Here is a 13,039-nt window from a genome sequence, read left to right on the forward strand (position 1 = left end):
ATCTCCTACACTGGCTGTACACCACTGGTGATCGTCGAGGGGGCACTGAATAGTGCACGGTACATCCAAACCGTCATCGAACCCATCGTTCTACCATTCCTAGACCGGCAAGGGAACTTGCTGTTCCAACAGGACAATGCACGTCCACATGTATCCCGTGCCACCCAATGTGCTCTAGAAGGTGTAAGTCAACTACCCTGGCCAGCAAGATCTCCGGATCTGTCCCCCATTGAGCATGTTTGGGACTGGATGAAGCGTCGTCTCACGCGGTCTGCACGTCCAGCACGAATGCTGGTCCAACTGAGACGCCAGGTGGAAATGGCATGGCAAGCCGTTCCACAGGACTACATCCAGCATCTCTACGATCGTCTCCATGGGAGAATAGCAGCCTGCATTGCTGCGAAAGGTGGATATACACTGTACTAGTGCCGACATTGTGCATGCTCTGTTGCCTGTGTCTATGTGCCTGTGGTTCTGTCAGTGTGATCATGTGATGTATCTGACCCCAGGAATGTGTCAATAAAGTTTCCCCTTCCTGGGACAATGAATTCACGGTGTTCTTATTTCAATTTCCAGGAGTGTATTTTTTCACACCCTTTGAAACACGATGAATTAGATTTTAAGGATATAGGTGACATAACTGAATGATTAAATTATCTGCATTTCTTAGCAGATGGTCATCACTCAAACCTTTCTTGACCCCCATAGAGGGACAGCTGCACCTTTGTGTGGTAGTTGGCATACAATATCCACGTGAGACACGAAAGGACAAGAGCGTCTTACTAAAACCTTTATTGGTCTTTGGTTTTGATTTCACATGAATATCGTGGATAATGCAGGTTGAGTGCAATTTTTTGTTATCAAACTACCAATGTATGTTTTATAAGACTCTTTATTTAACTCAAACAATGTTTCAAAATGACAAGATAAGTTAATCAAAATGTGGCAATAAATAGATGGACTCATTTCTCACTGGATATTGTAATCATCAAAAGACACATTGGAACTTATTTCACCTCCATGACCAATGTTTGGGATGGGTAAAACAGATACAATGTTATTTTTGAGAACAACAGACAAATATTCAACAGGAGGGAATATAAATACCGATTTATTTTCAGGAACGAGCTCTTTCTGGTGACCTTCAGGAAAATTTCGTCTTTAGAAATACCACAGACTTGACCTACAATTTTTTTTTTCCTTTGTGCAAAATTTCACCAACACCTAGCCCATTCACATCCACATCTTTCACTTGCTTAGTAAGATGATCAATATCTTCTTAATTTTCAAATTCCTCACAAATATTGCAGGCAACGTCTTCTTTATCATCTTCATAGTAGACATCATCTTCGTCTTCATCAGACGCTGAATCTAGTTCAACTTGACATTTTTTTCTTTTTTGTTAGGTACTTTCTTTTCATACTTTTCTTTCAGGTGCTGGATCACCTCTTTGGTGGTAATAATTTCTGCTCAATCACAAACCTTTCTCTTTGAACTTTTAATGGTCTGAAGTTCGGTTGATTTTTTTCTTAGTATTTTTCAAAATAATGCATTCAAATGAAATTTGTTCTGCTGCTTTATTTATAGATGGATTCGGATTATAGATTTCAGCTTCTGCATCTACAGGTGCCTTATGAGGGCCAATGAATAGTTCTTCAGAAGATTTGAAGCCCTCCGACTCCAAATTTACATTCCTCTTGATTGCGTGATCTATGGATTCAACCTCTGATATTTTTTTCTATATTTGCAAGAAAGCTGAGTCGTAATGTTCCTCTGATATTACTTTGCTGTTAAAAGGCATTATGCCAGCTTTTCTGAAGCCACTTATGATTATGTCTGCACCGGTTTCTAACCACACCTGTACAATTAATTCGGAAAACATCTTCTTAGGAATTTTTATTCCTGCATGCTCCCTCTGCCTTTTGACTAATTTGGTGTCCCAAGCACTTTTAAGAGACCGAAATGCAGATATGTCAAGGTGTTGTGACAGATGAGATGTCTGTGGAGGTAGATTTAAAATCGTCATCTGCTCTTCAGTTGTTAGTGAGCAACCTCTATGGTGATATGGGATGGAATGACCATCATAAATTAGAAGAACTGAAGTTGTTTTAGGTAATTGGTGAAAATGTCAGTTTCCATTCACCCATTTTTGGTGGCAGCATATGCAGCACTTGGATGACCAATTTCCTCTGGTTCAAATGGTTCGAATGGCTCTGAGCACTATGGGACTTAACATCTATGGTCATCAGTCCCCTAGAACTTAGAACTACTTAAACCTAACTAACCTAAGGACAGCACACAACACCCAGCCATCACGAGGCAGAGAAAATCCCCGACCCCGCTGGGAATCGAACCCGGGAACCCGGGCGTGGGAAGCTAGAACGCTACCGCACGACCACGAGATGCGGGCCTTTCCTCTGGTGCAACCCATTTGTTCCATATAATTACTCTTACCCTTGAAGACAATTAAAGGGGGAAACTTTTCCCTAGAAGCACTACAAGCCATTAAAACAGTTGTATTTTCTCGCCCTGGCCCACTTACTGTCTTTGTATATGGTTTGCCAATTCTTCCTACTACTTTTGTTTCTGGAGGGTCTGAGCAAAAGCCAGATTCATATACCAGTAAACTGAATACCAGGTCTGGTTTATCAATAATTTCTAAGCTGCAAAGAGTAGGTTCAAGAAGGATGAAATAATCATGAATGATGACAGGATCTAATACTTTCTTTCGAGCCACTTCTACAGTTTGGGGCTTTTTAATAGAAAGATGTTGGCACTTTCTGAAATTTATGAACCAGTCTTTTTGTGGTCAGCTGTGTTTAAATTGAGTTTTTATTCCAATCTTTGTAACAAATTATCCCACAAGGTCTAGCACCTCACCGCGTGAGAACCCAAAACCCCATTTTTCCATTGTACAAAGTGTATTGACAATATTTGTTTCTATTTCAGAAGATATGTTCAGTGTTTGGCCAAAAGTGGACCTCTTCTACCCTCTTCTCTCTTTCAAACGACCTTTTAGAGTTGTCAAAGGAATGTTGTGCATTCTACTTGCTGTTCTTATTGTCAGAGTTCCAGCTTTTATTTTATTCGAACTGACACGGCTTGAAAACTGAAACGTTTTATTCATGTATGTCATCGCAAAAGACTCAGAGGACATTTATGAAACGTGCAGTAGAAGAAATTGTAAATATTAGTGGAACCAGGGACATTGCTGTTGCACTTGATGGGACATGTCAATGTTGAGGACATCATTCCTTGAATGGTGTTGTAAGTGCTACTTCTCTGGAGAATCGAAAAGTTGTTGATGTTGAGTGCTTATCTAAGTACTGCCACACTGCCATGGTAACACTGAAGGAAATACTGAACATCAGTGTTCTAAGAATTATGATAGTTACAGTGGATGTACGGAGTGTGATGGCAGCTCTAAAAATATTTCAGAGGTCAGTGCCCGTTTATAGCATTAGAAATACAAAGTACATAGGCTTTGAGGACGCTAAAGCTTTCAATAAAATTAATGAGTTCGATGTTTATGGTGTTACCTTGGTAACAAAACTTGAGTTTTGTGGACACGTGCAGAAGAGGATGGGAGCTAGATTGAGGAAGCTACGAAGAAAAATGAAAGGGAAGTTGCTATCTGATGGAAAATCTCCGCCTGGTAGAGGCAGATTGACAGAAACTTAAATAGACCTCCTTCAGAGTTGTTATAGACTGGCCATTAGATGAACTGCACCTATGAATGATATTACTGCAATGAGACAGGCAAAATGGGCCACCTACTTTCATAAGTTGTCCACAGATGACCACCCTGTTCACAGAGTTTGCCCTAAAGGAGCAGATTCTTGGCGTGGTTACCAAAAAGCAAAAGAAAGTGGTCAAATATACCATAATAAGCATTCTCTTCCTGAGCCTGTTATGAATGAAATAAAACCAGTTTTTAGAGACCTGAGTGACCCTGTTTTGCTTAGTAAATGTGTTCATGGGGACACTCAGGGTACAAATGAAAGTTTCAACCATTGCATACGGGAAAGATTACCCAAGGATGTTTTTGTAGGACTAAGTATATTAAACGTTGGTGTACTAGATGCAGTGATATGTTTCAATGATGGAGTGACAGGAAGGTTGGAAGTCCTGAGAAATTTAGGCATAAAATGTGGCTCTCATATGGTAGATCAATTGTTTGCATGTGACAGACAATGGGTGCATGAAGCTGAAAGATTCGCTCTTCAAGTTACCAAAGAAGCAAGAAATGCTAGAAGGAATGCCAAGAGGAAGCTTGAAGATGAAGAAATTCTGCAGGATGAAGACTATGCTTCAGGAATGTTCCGAGGCACAGTTTAATTGGACTCATATCTTCATTCACAATTTCCCGCAAGTTGTATTTTTCAGAATTCAGGTAGAAATATTTCCTAAAACTTATAAAGCATTGCTCTAATTTTTTTCCTGTAACTTGCAGTAGTCCATACTTATGACGCAGACCTAAGCTTTATTGCAAAATCAACTAAATTATAGAAAAATAACATTTTTATTAGGAAAAAACTATAAAAATTGAAATGTAAGATGTGATATTTTTTCCTTCTAATGTACATAATAGGTGGAATTAATAGGGCTACTACCCCAACCATGATGTCGTGCACATCTGGTAAACATTTGGTCTCCTTCAAATGTATAACATTGCAATTAAATGGTACCTCAATTTGAGGAAGCATTTTGGAAAAAAAAATGCATCAATTTCTTTGTAATTTTTTTAATAATCCAAAGCAGGTTCAAAAATATTCAAAATACTTCTAATTTGTTTAGAAAGTGTGCTTCATTATCTGATATCAACAAAAAATTTGTAAAACATAATTTTAAACAGTGCTGGAAAAGTACCCTGCTTCCTTAACAATAATTCCCACAAATGTGACGTGATTTTGACATCACCCGCAATACCTATGACCCCATGGTCGGCTATCGACTTTCTGGCAAGGAAGGATACGAATATTATTTGTGCTCCTCGATTCACTCGTAGCATTCTAAGCAGTACTTCTAGGTTCCTGTCTAACCACACCCTCGGAAAACGCCACACATTCGTAAATAAAAAGCGAAATATTTGTGACAGGGAAGAACATGTATGTTCATATTCTTTGTTTCATTTGCAGCAATTTACACTGTCCTCTTAGCTTGCTGTCTAACCACACACTCGAAAGGCGGCACATATTCGATAATAAAGAGCCAAATATTTGTGAGAAGGAAGAATATGAATTGCATTGTTGCTCGTTTCAGTCGCAGCAGTTTAAACTGTCCTCTTAAATTCCTGCCTAACCATATTCGGAAATCGCTAAATATTTATTTCGTCCCTTGTTTTCAGATCAGACTGAATGTAAATAACATCCAGTTATGCTGAACATACTTGTATTACATTCATAATAAAGTATCAGAACATGTTAACAATGATAACATAAAAAATAATTACATGTAGCAGGACAGACACCAACATCTTTCAAGGGTCCGAGAAGCCTGACATTACTCATTACGCTACCACCTAAGCAAATTATATTTAACTCATGTCTTGAGGGCTTGTACCGTTGATAGTAGTGATATGTTCGTGATAAATTTTCAATGCTCTGCATTGAAACGACATACTGCAAATTATAAAAAACTGTGTTTTATTCTTGTATATATATGAGCGAGGTTTCTACGGCTGCCGCCACCTCTCGCATACCAATCTCCATCGTTCACGGTTATTACAGTCTCCTTCATTAAGACCTCTCGCCGCCATTGCTTCGTTGACGTCGTCTTTCCAGCCTCTCACAGGTCTACCGCGCTTTCTTCTTTTATGTGGAGTCCATTGCCATACACGTTTTGGCCACCTTATGTCTGGCATACTCTGTAAGTGACCATACCAGAGTAGGCGCTTCCTTTCTATGTAGTCTAGGGTTGTGCTTTCGACATTCATATCCTCTCTATCATTTCTAATATGATCAAGCCTGGAATATCCACAACTCCGTCTCCAGAAATCCATCACGACAGCCAGAAGGCGATCTTTCTGACTCTGAGTTAGTTCCCACTACTCTGCACGATATGTTTAGATACTTTCAGTAATTGGTAGATGGTATATTTTGTTCTGCGTGTTATGTTTTTGTTCCAGAGAATACCATTTAGTTGTTTTATGGCTCGCTTGCCTTGGCCAATTTTATTGTTTATATCATCCATACTTCTACCATTGGACGACAGTGTTACTCCCAGGTTCTTAAAATTATGAAACCCTTTAACAGTATCAGCACAGAGTTGTAAGTCGTTAACAGCATTTTGTCCCACTTTCAGATATTCTGTTTTAGATATGTTTATGACAAGACCCCATTTTTAATATTCTTCTTTTAACTTGCGGAACATGTAATTTTCATCTTCCTTATCTCAACGTACTAATACTTGGTCGTCAGCAAAAAATAAAGTGAACAAGACCTCATCGTCTATGGGGATACCCATTCCTCCGCATTTCCTTTTTCATTATTTTAGTGCCTCCTCTAGGTAGATCTTAAAGAGTGTAGGGGCGAGTGTGCATCACTGGCGTAGTCCCTTTGTCACCTCAAACTCTTGAGATAGTTGATTTCTCATTTTCACCATTTCTGTCCAACATTGTTATAGGAGTCTGACAGCTTTCACATATTTCGGTAACACGCCATTATCAATTAGACTTCTCCATAGCTTGTTCTGTGGAATTGTGTCATAAGCTTTCTGGAGGTGTACAAAGACAAGGTGGGTTGTAAGGCCTCTTGCTGTCCTTTTCTCTACTAGGTTTTTGAGGGTAAATACTCCATCAGTACCGGAGCGACCAGAACTGAGTCCATTTTGTTCTTCAGATTCAGTTATTTGTTCTTCTATCCTCTTTTTTAGGATACGGCCATAGATGGCACAATTTCTCCTGTTGCCCTTCTTAAATATTGGTGTAATTGTTACCTTTTTCCACTCCTTTGGGGCTTCGTAACCTCTAAGGCATTTGTCAAAAGTCGCTGCCAATATCTCAAAGAGTTTTGACTGTGCTGCTGTAACCAGTTCTATATAAATTAATCCTGGACCTGGCGACTTTGTGTTTTTCATGGCATTAATCGCATTTTGGACTTCCTTCAGAGTTATTGGTTTTCGTTCTTAATTTGTAAATTATTGACGATAATAACACACTCCTAAGAGACCACTCTTATATGAAGGCATTAGCCGTCAATAAATTATTACGTGTCATTTTATTACAGCAATAATTATAATAAATAATCCCAAGACTGGCTTGTTTTTGTATGTTTCCGGAACATGTTATGTGATGCCCTTATCGAATGTTAACGAAAGTCGATAGCTGATCATGCGGTCGTCGAGATTGTGGTGATGTTAAAATGACGTCACGTTTGCGGGAATTCGAGGCTTTCGCGAAAGACTCATAGGTCTCGTGCAGTACTTGTTGTGGGACGACCAGTGACGCAATGAGGAAGCGCTATGCGCCGTAAATCCGAGGCCAGCCGGGTGCAACCGATGGGCACCAAGATTTGCTGACCGCGTACACATGGCTTGGCTTGTTTTGCTTTGTTTACATCGTAAACTGTCATCTCTCGCGAGTGTGTACATCGTTGCAACGAGTTTGGTTTGCTTTTTTGACAGCTTTATCCAGAGCAGGTAATAAAATAAGCGTCTGTGGTGAATTAATTTCGTCAATTAAGTAATTTGGGCCTAGCTGGTTCCTTCCTGCTTGTTGTACATGTTTCTAGTTGCTCTACTGTGTCCATATAATTCCTTGTGTGTTGCATGCAACATTTTTAGATTTTCCTCGTTGGTTGAAATGTTATTTTGTTCAATGTGCAAGCAGAAACGCAGTAATGTTTTTTCCATTTATGTTCCTTGTAATACTTAAGGAAATGTCTTTCCGTTTACCGTATATAATGTTTTTGACAGCTATCACACGTAATTGGATGCACGGCGGAACTGGTAAACTTGTTTAAAGTTTACACATGGTGGAGACGAAACTTCGGATTATATGTCGACTTAAAGGCATTTTTAACACATTTTTTCGAAGTATTTGCTCAATTTTATGTGCTGTAGGTCTACTACATTTCATACTACCTTATTTTATTTCATTGTAATTTGTTGTGTGTGCTACAACTTGGCTATAATTTATTTATTTATTTTTTTTTTTTTTTTTTTTGTTGTTGCGTAGGGCCTATATATACATTCTACTATGTATGGATGAAAACCATTCTCGTTATTACTAGTCTAGTAAATCGTATGACAGCATTTCAATGTCGAACATTGTGAAATAATTGCACATAGTCATAACATAACATCTGTTTCGTCTTGTCAATTTTCACACCTGTACTACATGTACTGTAGGTTAAACAGTTGAATAGAATTTTGACTTCTAATGTAGTTCACATAAAACAAGTGAATATCATATTTATTATGTGTTATCATAAAAACTGTACCTTTTAATACATACTGAAACAGTAATTTTAACCTAAACTGGCTTCCATGTAATAATTTTCAGAGTAGAAATTATGGTGAAGGAAGTTTCGTGGCACAGTGAACGTGCATTTACGGTGTTCGCGGCTTTTGCGCTGCATGCTGATGATGTAACGTTGATAGGAAGTCAGCACGGAGAGTCAAGAGTCAAATTTTGGTTGTTATTGAGACAGTAATTTCTTATTGTTATTTAATAAAGTTAGGTAGTATTTAGTTCAGTTAGGTTAGAAGTGAATTGCATCATCAATTTCTGCAAAATTCGGGAACAAAACATAAAAATAGGCTATTACAATGACGAATGTTTATCTTAGGGTTGGTTACAGGTCAATATGTACTGTGTTGAGATTCGTTGGCTTTGCCATCTCGCAGGCCACATTATCACCTACCACCTTAACCTAGGCTTTGGGCTATACCGCTGACAAGTCTATCAGCAAATCTACTTTTCTTTCCTTCAAATTCCTTGCCCTCATCAGTTCAAAACTGATGTGGAAAGCATATTAAATCAATTTGTGTCTTCTGCCTAAACTAATAAGTTCAGTGATTCTCATTGTTTTCACCTAGTCGGCTACAACTAATGTTAGCAAATTATTGACATCACAAAACTTAAAAGCTGCTGACACTGTAAGTGCAATTTAGCCAAAGAGTGTGGTATCTCTTCCAATTAAACAATTTTGCTCCTTGCCATCACATACAAACAACAACATTCAACTAAGAAGCTACGAGCTTAACAAAGCTTAGAATAATTTGAGATGCATACTGAGGTTGCTTCACAATAATCTGCCAACTTCTAAAACTATGAAAGAACATCTCCTTTAGGAAGAGTGTCAAAAAAAGTTATTAATGTCATGAGTGGTATTACAGTAGGTGTAGCATTCTGCCTTCTTAACAATATACTTGCCAAATTTGAACCAGTAGATCAAAAGGAAAGCAATAACTTTGATAAATGTTCCCACTTCTTGTGTTCTATTAATATTTGCTGTGCATCCTCCATTGGCAGCCCAATACTCGCCTCATCACATGGGAGTTCCTTAAAGAAGATTACTAACCTCATGTACAGTGTTCCACTTGCATTAAACCATCATCCTCGTGTAGCTTTTCAATATGTAGGGATGGGTACCTGCCAAGTGACCAACAGAATTTTTCAATCCCTTGTCATGATAAGTAACCCGTTTATAGAAGGAATGGTTGCTAAGGTAAATTTTCCTATGGACTGGTAGAAGTTTCCCTTGAGGGTATCTCATTAATTATGCCTCCACTTTGAAACCCAGACAAGGCTACAGAGCATCCCTGAAAATCACCACTGTGTATTATAATATGATTGTGAAAATAAGTTAAGCTGAGTCATTTCCATCATTAGAAATGGAAATGTGTCAGGGGCCTTACTTGTTCAGAGAGACTTTCCTGGAAGTAGTGGGAATTTCTGGTAAATTGGATTGACTGGAAAAGTCAGGTATATGTCGGGGGGGATCCTGATACCCCAAAGAAACTCTTGAGACACTGTTGAGGGAGTTGAACTATTTCTTGACAGAAAAGGATGTTACAAATCGTTCTTTAGATTCTGCTCTGGAAACAATTGGCAGTGTTGTAACGGGGGAGGGGCGAAAATAGTTAAATATAAACCGTAATGTGTTAAAAAAATTAAAGGTAACTTAAGATTAGTGTGACAAATTTTCAATCTGTTGTATTTTTCACTGAGAAAGGGTATTATATTTGTAAAGTAACTGACATATTCCTTATCATAGCAACAAAGTAACTGTTTAATCAGTGTGGAAAGAGGAGTAACCAGGAAATAGTTGGTTACAGAACAGGTACTGATTTTAGAAAGATGATCGGACTGCAACCTGTTGGGCAGGGCTTCTCAAACTTGATTGTGATCCCCGTGGCTGCCACATGAAAGTTTTGTGGTTCACTTAACGATCATGATAAACTGTTTCTCATAAATTTTATTCGTAACTTTCGCTTTTGATGACGGTGTTAAAATTGTGTGTTCTGCAGCAAAAGTCGAACAATAACCAGTTACTGACTACAGCCATTATTTACTGTTTTCTCGTATTTTATTGCTCAGTCAGTCATTAGTGATAAAAAGATTCAATTTTGTCTTTTGTGACACTTGACCACCCTGCTGCCAGTAATTTTTGCAATGTTTAATTGCTGGCATATGGGAAACAACTCCCATCAGGTTACAACAGTTGCACTTGTGGACTAGCTGTGTAGAAGCTTAGAACAGACTTGCAAATGGTTAGTAATAGTATGTAGTTTCGTGTTTGATGATGTAGCAAGTTGGTCAGTTTGTCACAGTATTGGTGTGTTCAAAAACAGTGGAAAATCCAGGATGGAATGATGTTGATATTATGAAAAGGATAGATTGCGACTGATCATATTGTGGAGATGTTGAGTTGCAGACACACATGACAAAGTCAGCTAAACACATGAGCTTACAGCCAAAAGACCTGCTTTTAAAGTAGATAACACCCACACATTTGCGCAGTGGCTAGAGACAGTTAGTTGTTTTTGTGTGCGTTTTGTCTTCTTTAGGAGAAGGCCTTTCGGCTGAAGCTCTGTTTATATCCCCAGAGGGCTCATGGTTCTTTTGTGAGTTCATACGGGGCTCACGTGGGGTGCCAAGCTATTGTGGCCCATTCTGCCCTCCTGGTCTACATTTCCTTCCTTGTGCCTCTCCCTCCATGTCTGCACTCCTTCCCTTCTGCGTCCTCCTTCCCTTCTCTCAATATTCTTGCTTATGTCAACCTGGCTATCCACTTGGTCTCATGTATTCGTTCTGGTTGTTGTTCCCCTTGGCTTTTCCTTTCTATCATTCCTTTGTGGTCTCCCTTTGGCGTTTGACCTCTACTTCTAAACTCTCTCTCCACAGTGTGAACTGTTTGGGGAAGAACTCCTTCCCTAGCACCTACGGTGCAGATTTTTCTCCCTTCCCTTCCCTCCCCTCTCCTACTCCTCTTCCTTCTTCGCCCTGCTAGGTCACCAGCACTGGTAGCCAGTTTGTGTCATGAGGCTATCATTATAACCCATTTGGCTGAGCCCCTGACGACACGGGGATCACACTTCTGGCACCTGAGCTGTTTCCTCCCCACGTATGCCTGGGAGTGGTTGGTTGTCATTCCGTAGCATCGGAAGTCCCGGCAACAGCCGCCGTGCCGGACGGCCCATGCTGTGGTGGGGTGGCACTGCCCCGGATCGGAGTGGGTCGTATCGGGGCAGATGCTTTGCGTATGAAACCTATTGAGCTCCAAGAAACAGGTCGTTCTTTAATGGCTGTCTCTTTGGTTGGTAATTGATCATTTAATACTGCTTCTCGTGACCCCGCGGACTTCCCTTCTGTGGCTACACCCTGGGTGGATGTCCAGACTCACTGGCCCGGAGTGGAACATTTTCTCTTCTACCTGGTCTGCACTAGGTCTGCAAGGACATTTTCACCACCACCGAGCCATTATTTTTTCTAGAAAATATCGAAGACAAGTGTGGCAAAGTGGAGTCGCTCAGTAAGATGCGGTCGGGTTCGCTGTTGATCGAAACTACTTCTGCCACCAGTCTGCAGCCCTTTGTGTGTGTGACTATCTTGGCAATATCCTGGTGTCCATTACTCCTCACCAGTCTTTGAGTATGGTTAAGGCAGTAATTTTTCATAGGGATCTCAGCCTTCAAACTGATGAGAAACTCTGGGCCAATCTTGAATGACAGGGCACTCGTTTTTTTCAGCGTGTTTAGAAATGTCGTAAAGACATTGTTAGTACACAGATGCCCCTCCCACTTTGGAAACAGTTGCCGTCCAGGTCGACTTGGACTCTGTGGTCACAGTTTGCAATTTCTCTACACCTGCTGACCTAACTGCCCTCCTTCAACAACTTCCCCCTCCCTTCCTCCTCGGGGATTTTAGTGTCAATCACCTTTTGTGGGACAGTGGTTTTTCATCAAGTCAGGGGCTCCTCATTGATCACTTTCTTGCGGACTGTGACCTGTGCATTCTTAATGATAGTACCCTACTCATTTTAGTGCTGCTTATGGCACTTTCTTCTGCCATTGATCTTTTGCTCACTTTCCTGCCCTTCTTACTTTTGTTACACTTGTCACCACACAATGACCTCTGTGTAGTGGTCAGTTCCCATTGATTCTCTCATTCCCTTCCCACCTCCTTACGGTCAGGTTACCCCACTGGGCTCTCCATTGTGCCGATTGGCCTCTGTATACCTCCCAGATTGTGTTTACATCTTTATCAGGTTGTATCGATGAAGTCGTTTGTGATCTGTATGATAAGGTAATTTGTGCTCCTGGCATCGCTGTTTCACACTCGACAGGCCCTGTTCGCCATCAGCCAGTTCTGTTACAGAACACGGCTGTTGCCATGCCATCCGTCACCGTTGTCGTGTCTCGCTACATCTTGAGTAACACTCGTACTCCGCCGGTCTTATTAACTTTAAGCATCTCTGCACTAAAGCCCGTTACTTAATAAAACAGAGCAAGCGAGTGTGTTGGGAACACCATAACTCCTCCTGAGGTCTTCGTGTGCTTTCATAATGGCTATGGGGCACACTCTACACCCTCA

At 40.2% G+C, this 13,039-nt stretch overlaps 1 protein-coding gene across 1 annotated transcript in view; it reads left to right on the forward strand.

Annotated features, from left to right (window-relative positions):
- Window positions 1-7,360: 7,360 nt before the first annotated feature.
- Window positions 7,361-13,039, forward strand: part of LOC124552678 — a 164,708-nt gene continuing 159,029 nt past the window's right edge. The window contains exon 1 of the mRNA XM_047127000.1: window positions 7,361-7,638. The gene's annotated coding sequence lies outside the window, so the exon portion shown is untranslated. The remainder of the gene's footprint in view (window positions 7,639-13,039) is intronic.

This window comes from Schistocerca americana, chromosome 10 (genome assembly GCF_021461395.2).
Source record: "Schistocerca americana isolate TAMUIC-IGC-003095 chromosome 10, iqSchAmer2.1, whole genome shotgun sequence".
NCBI lineage: Eukaryota > Metazoa > Arthropoda > Insecta > Orthoptera > Acrididae > Schistocerca > Schistocerca americana.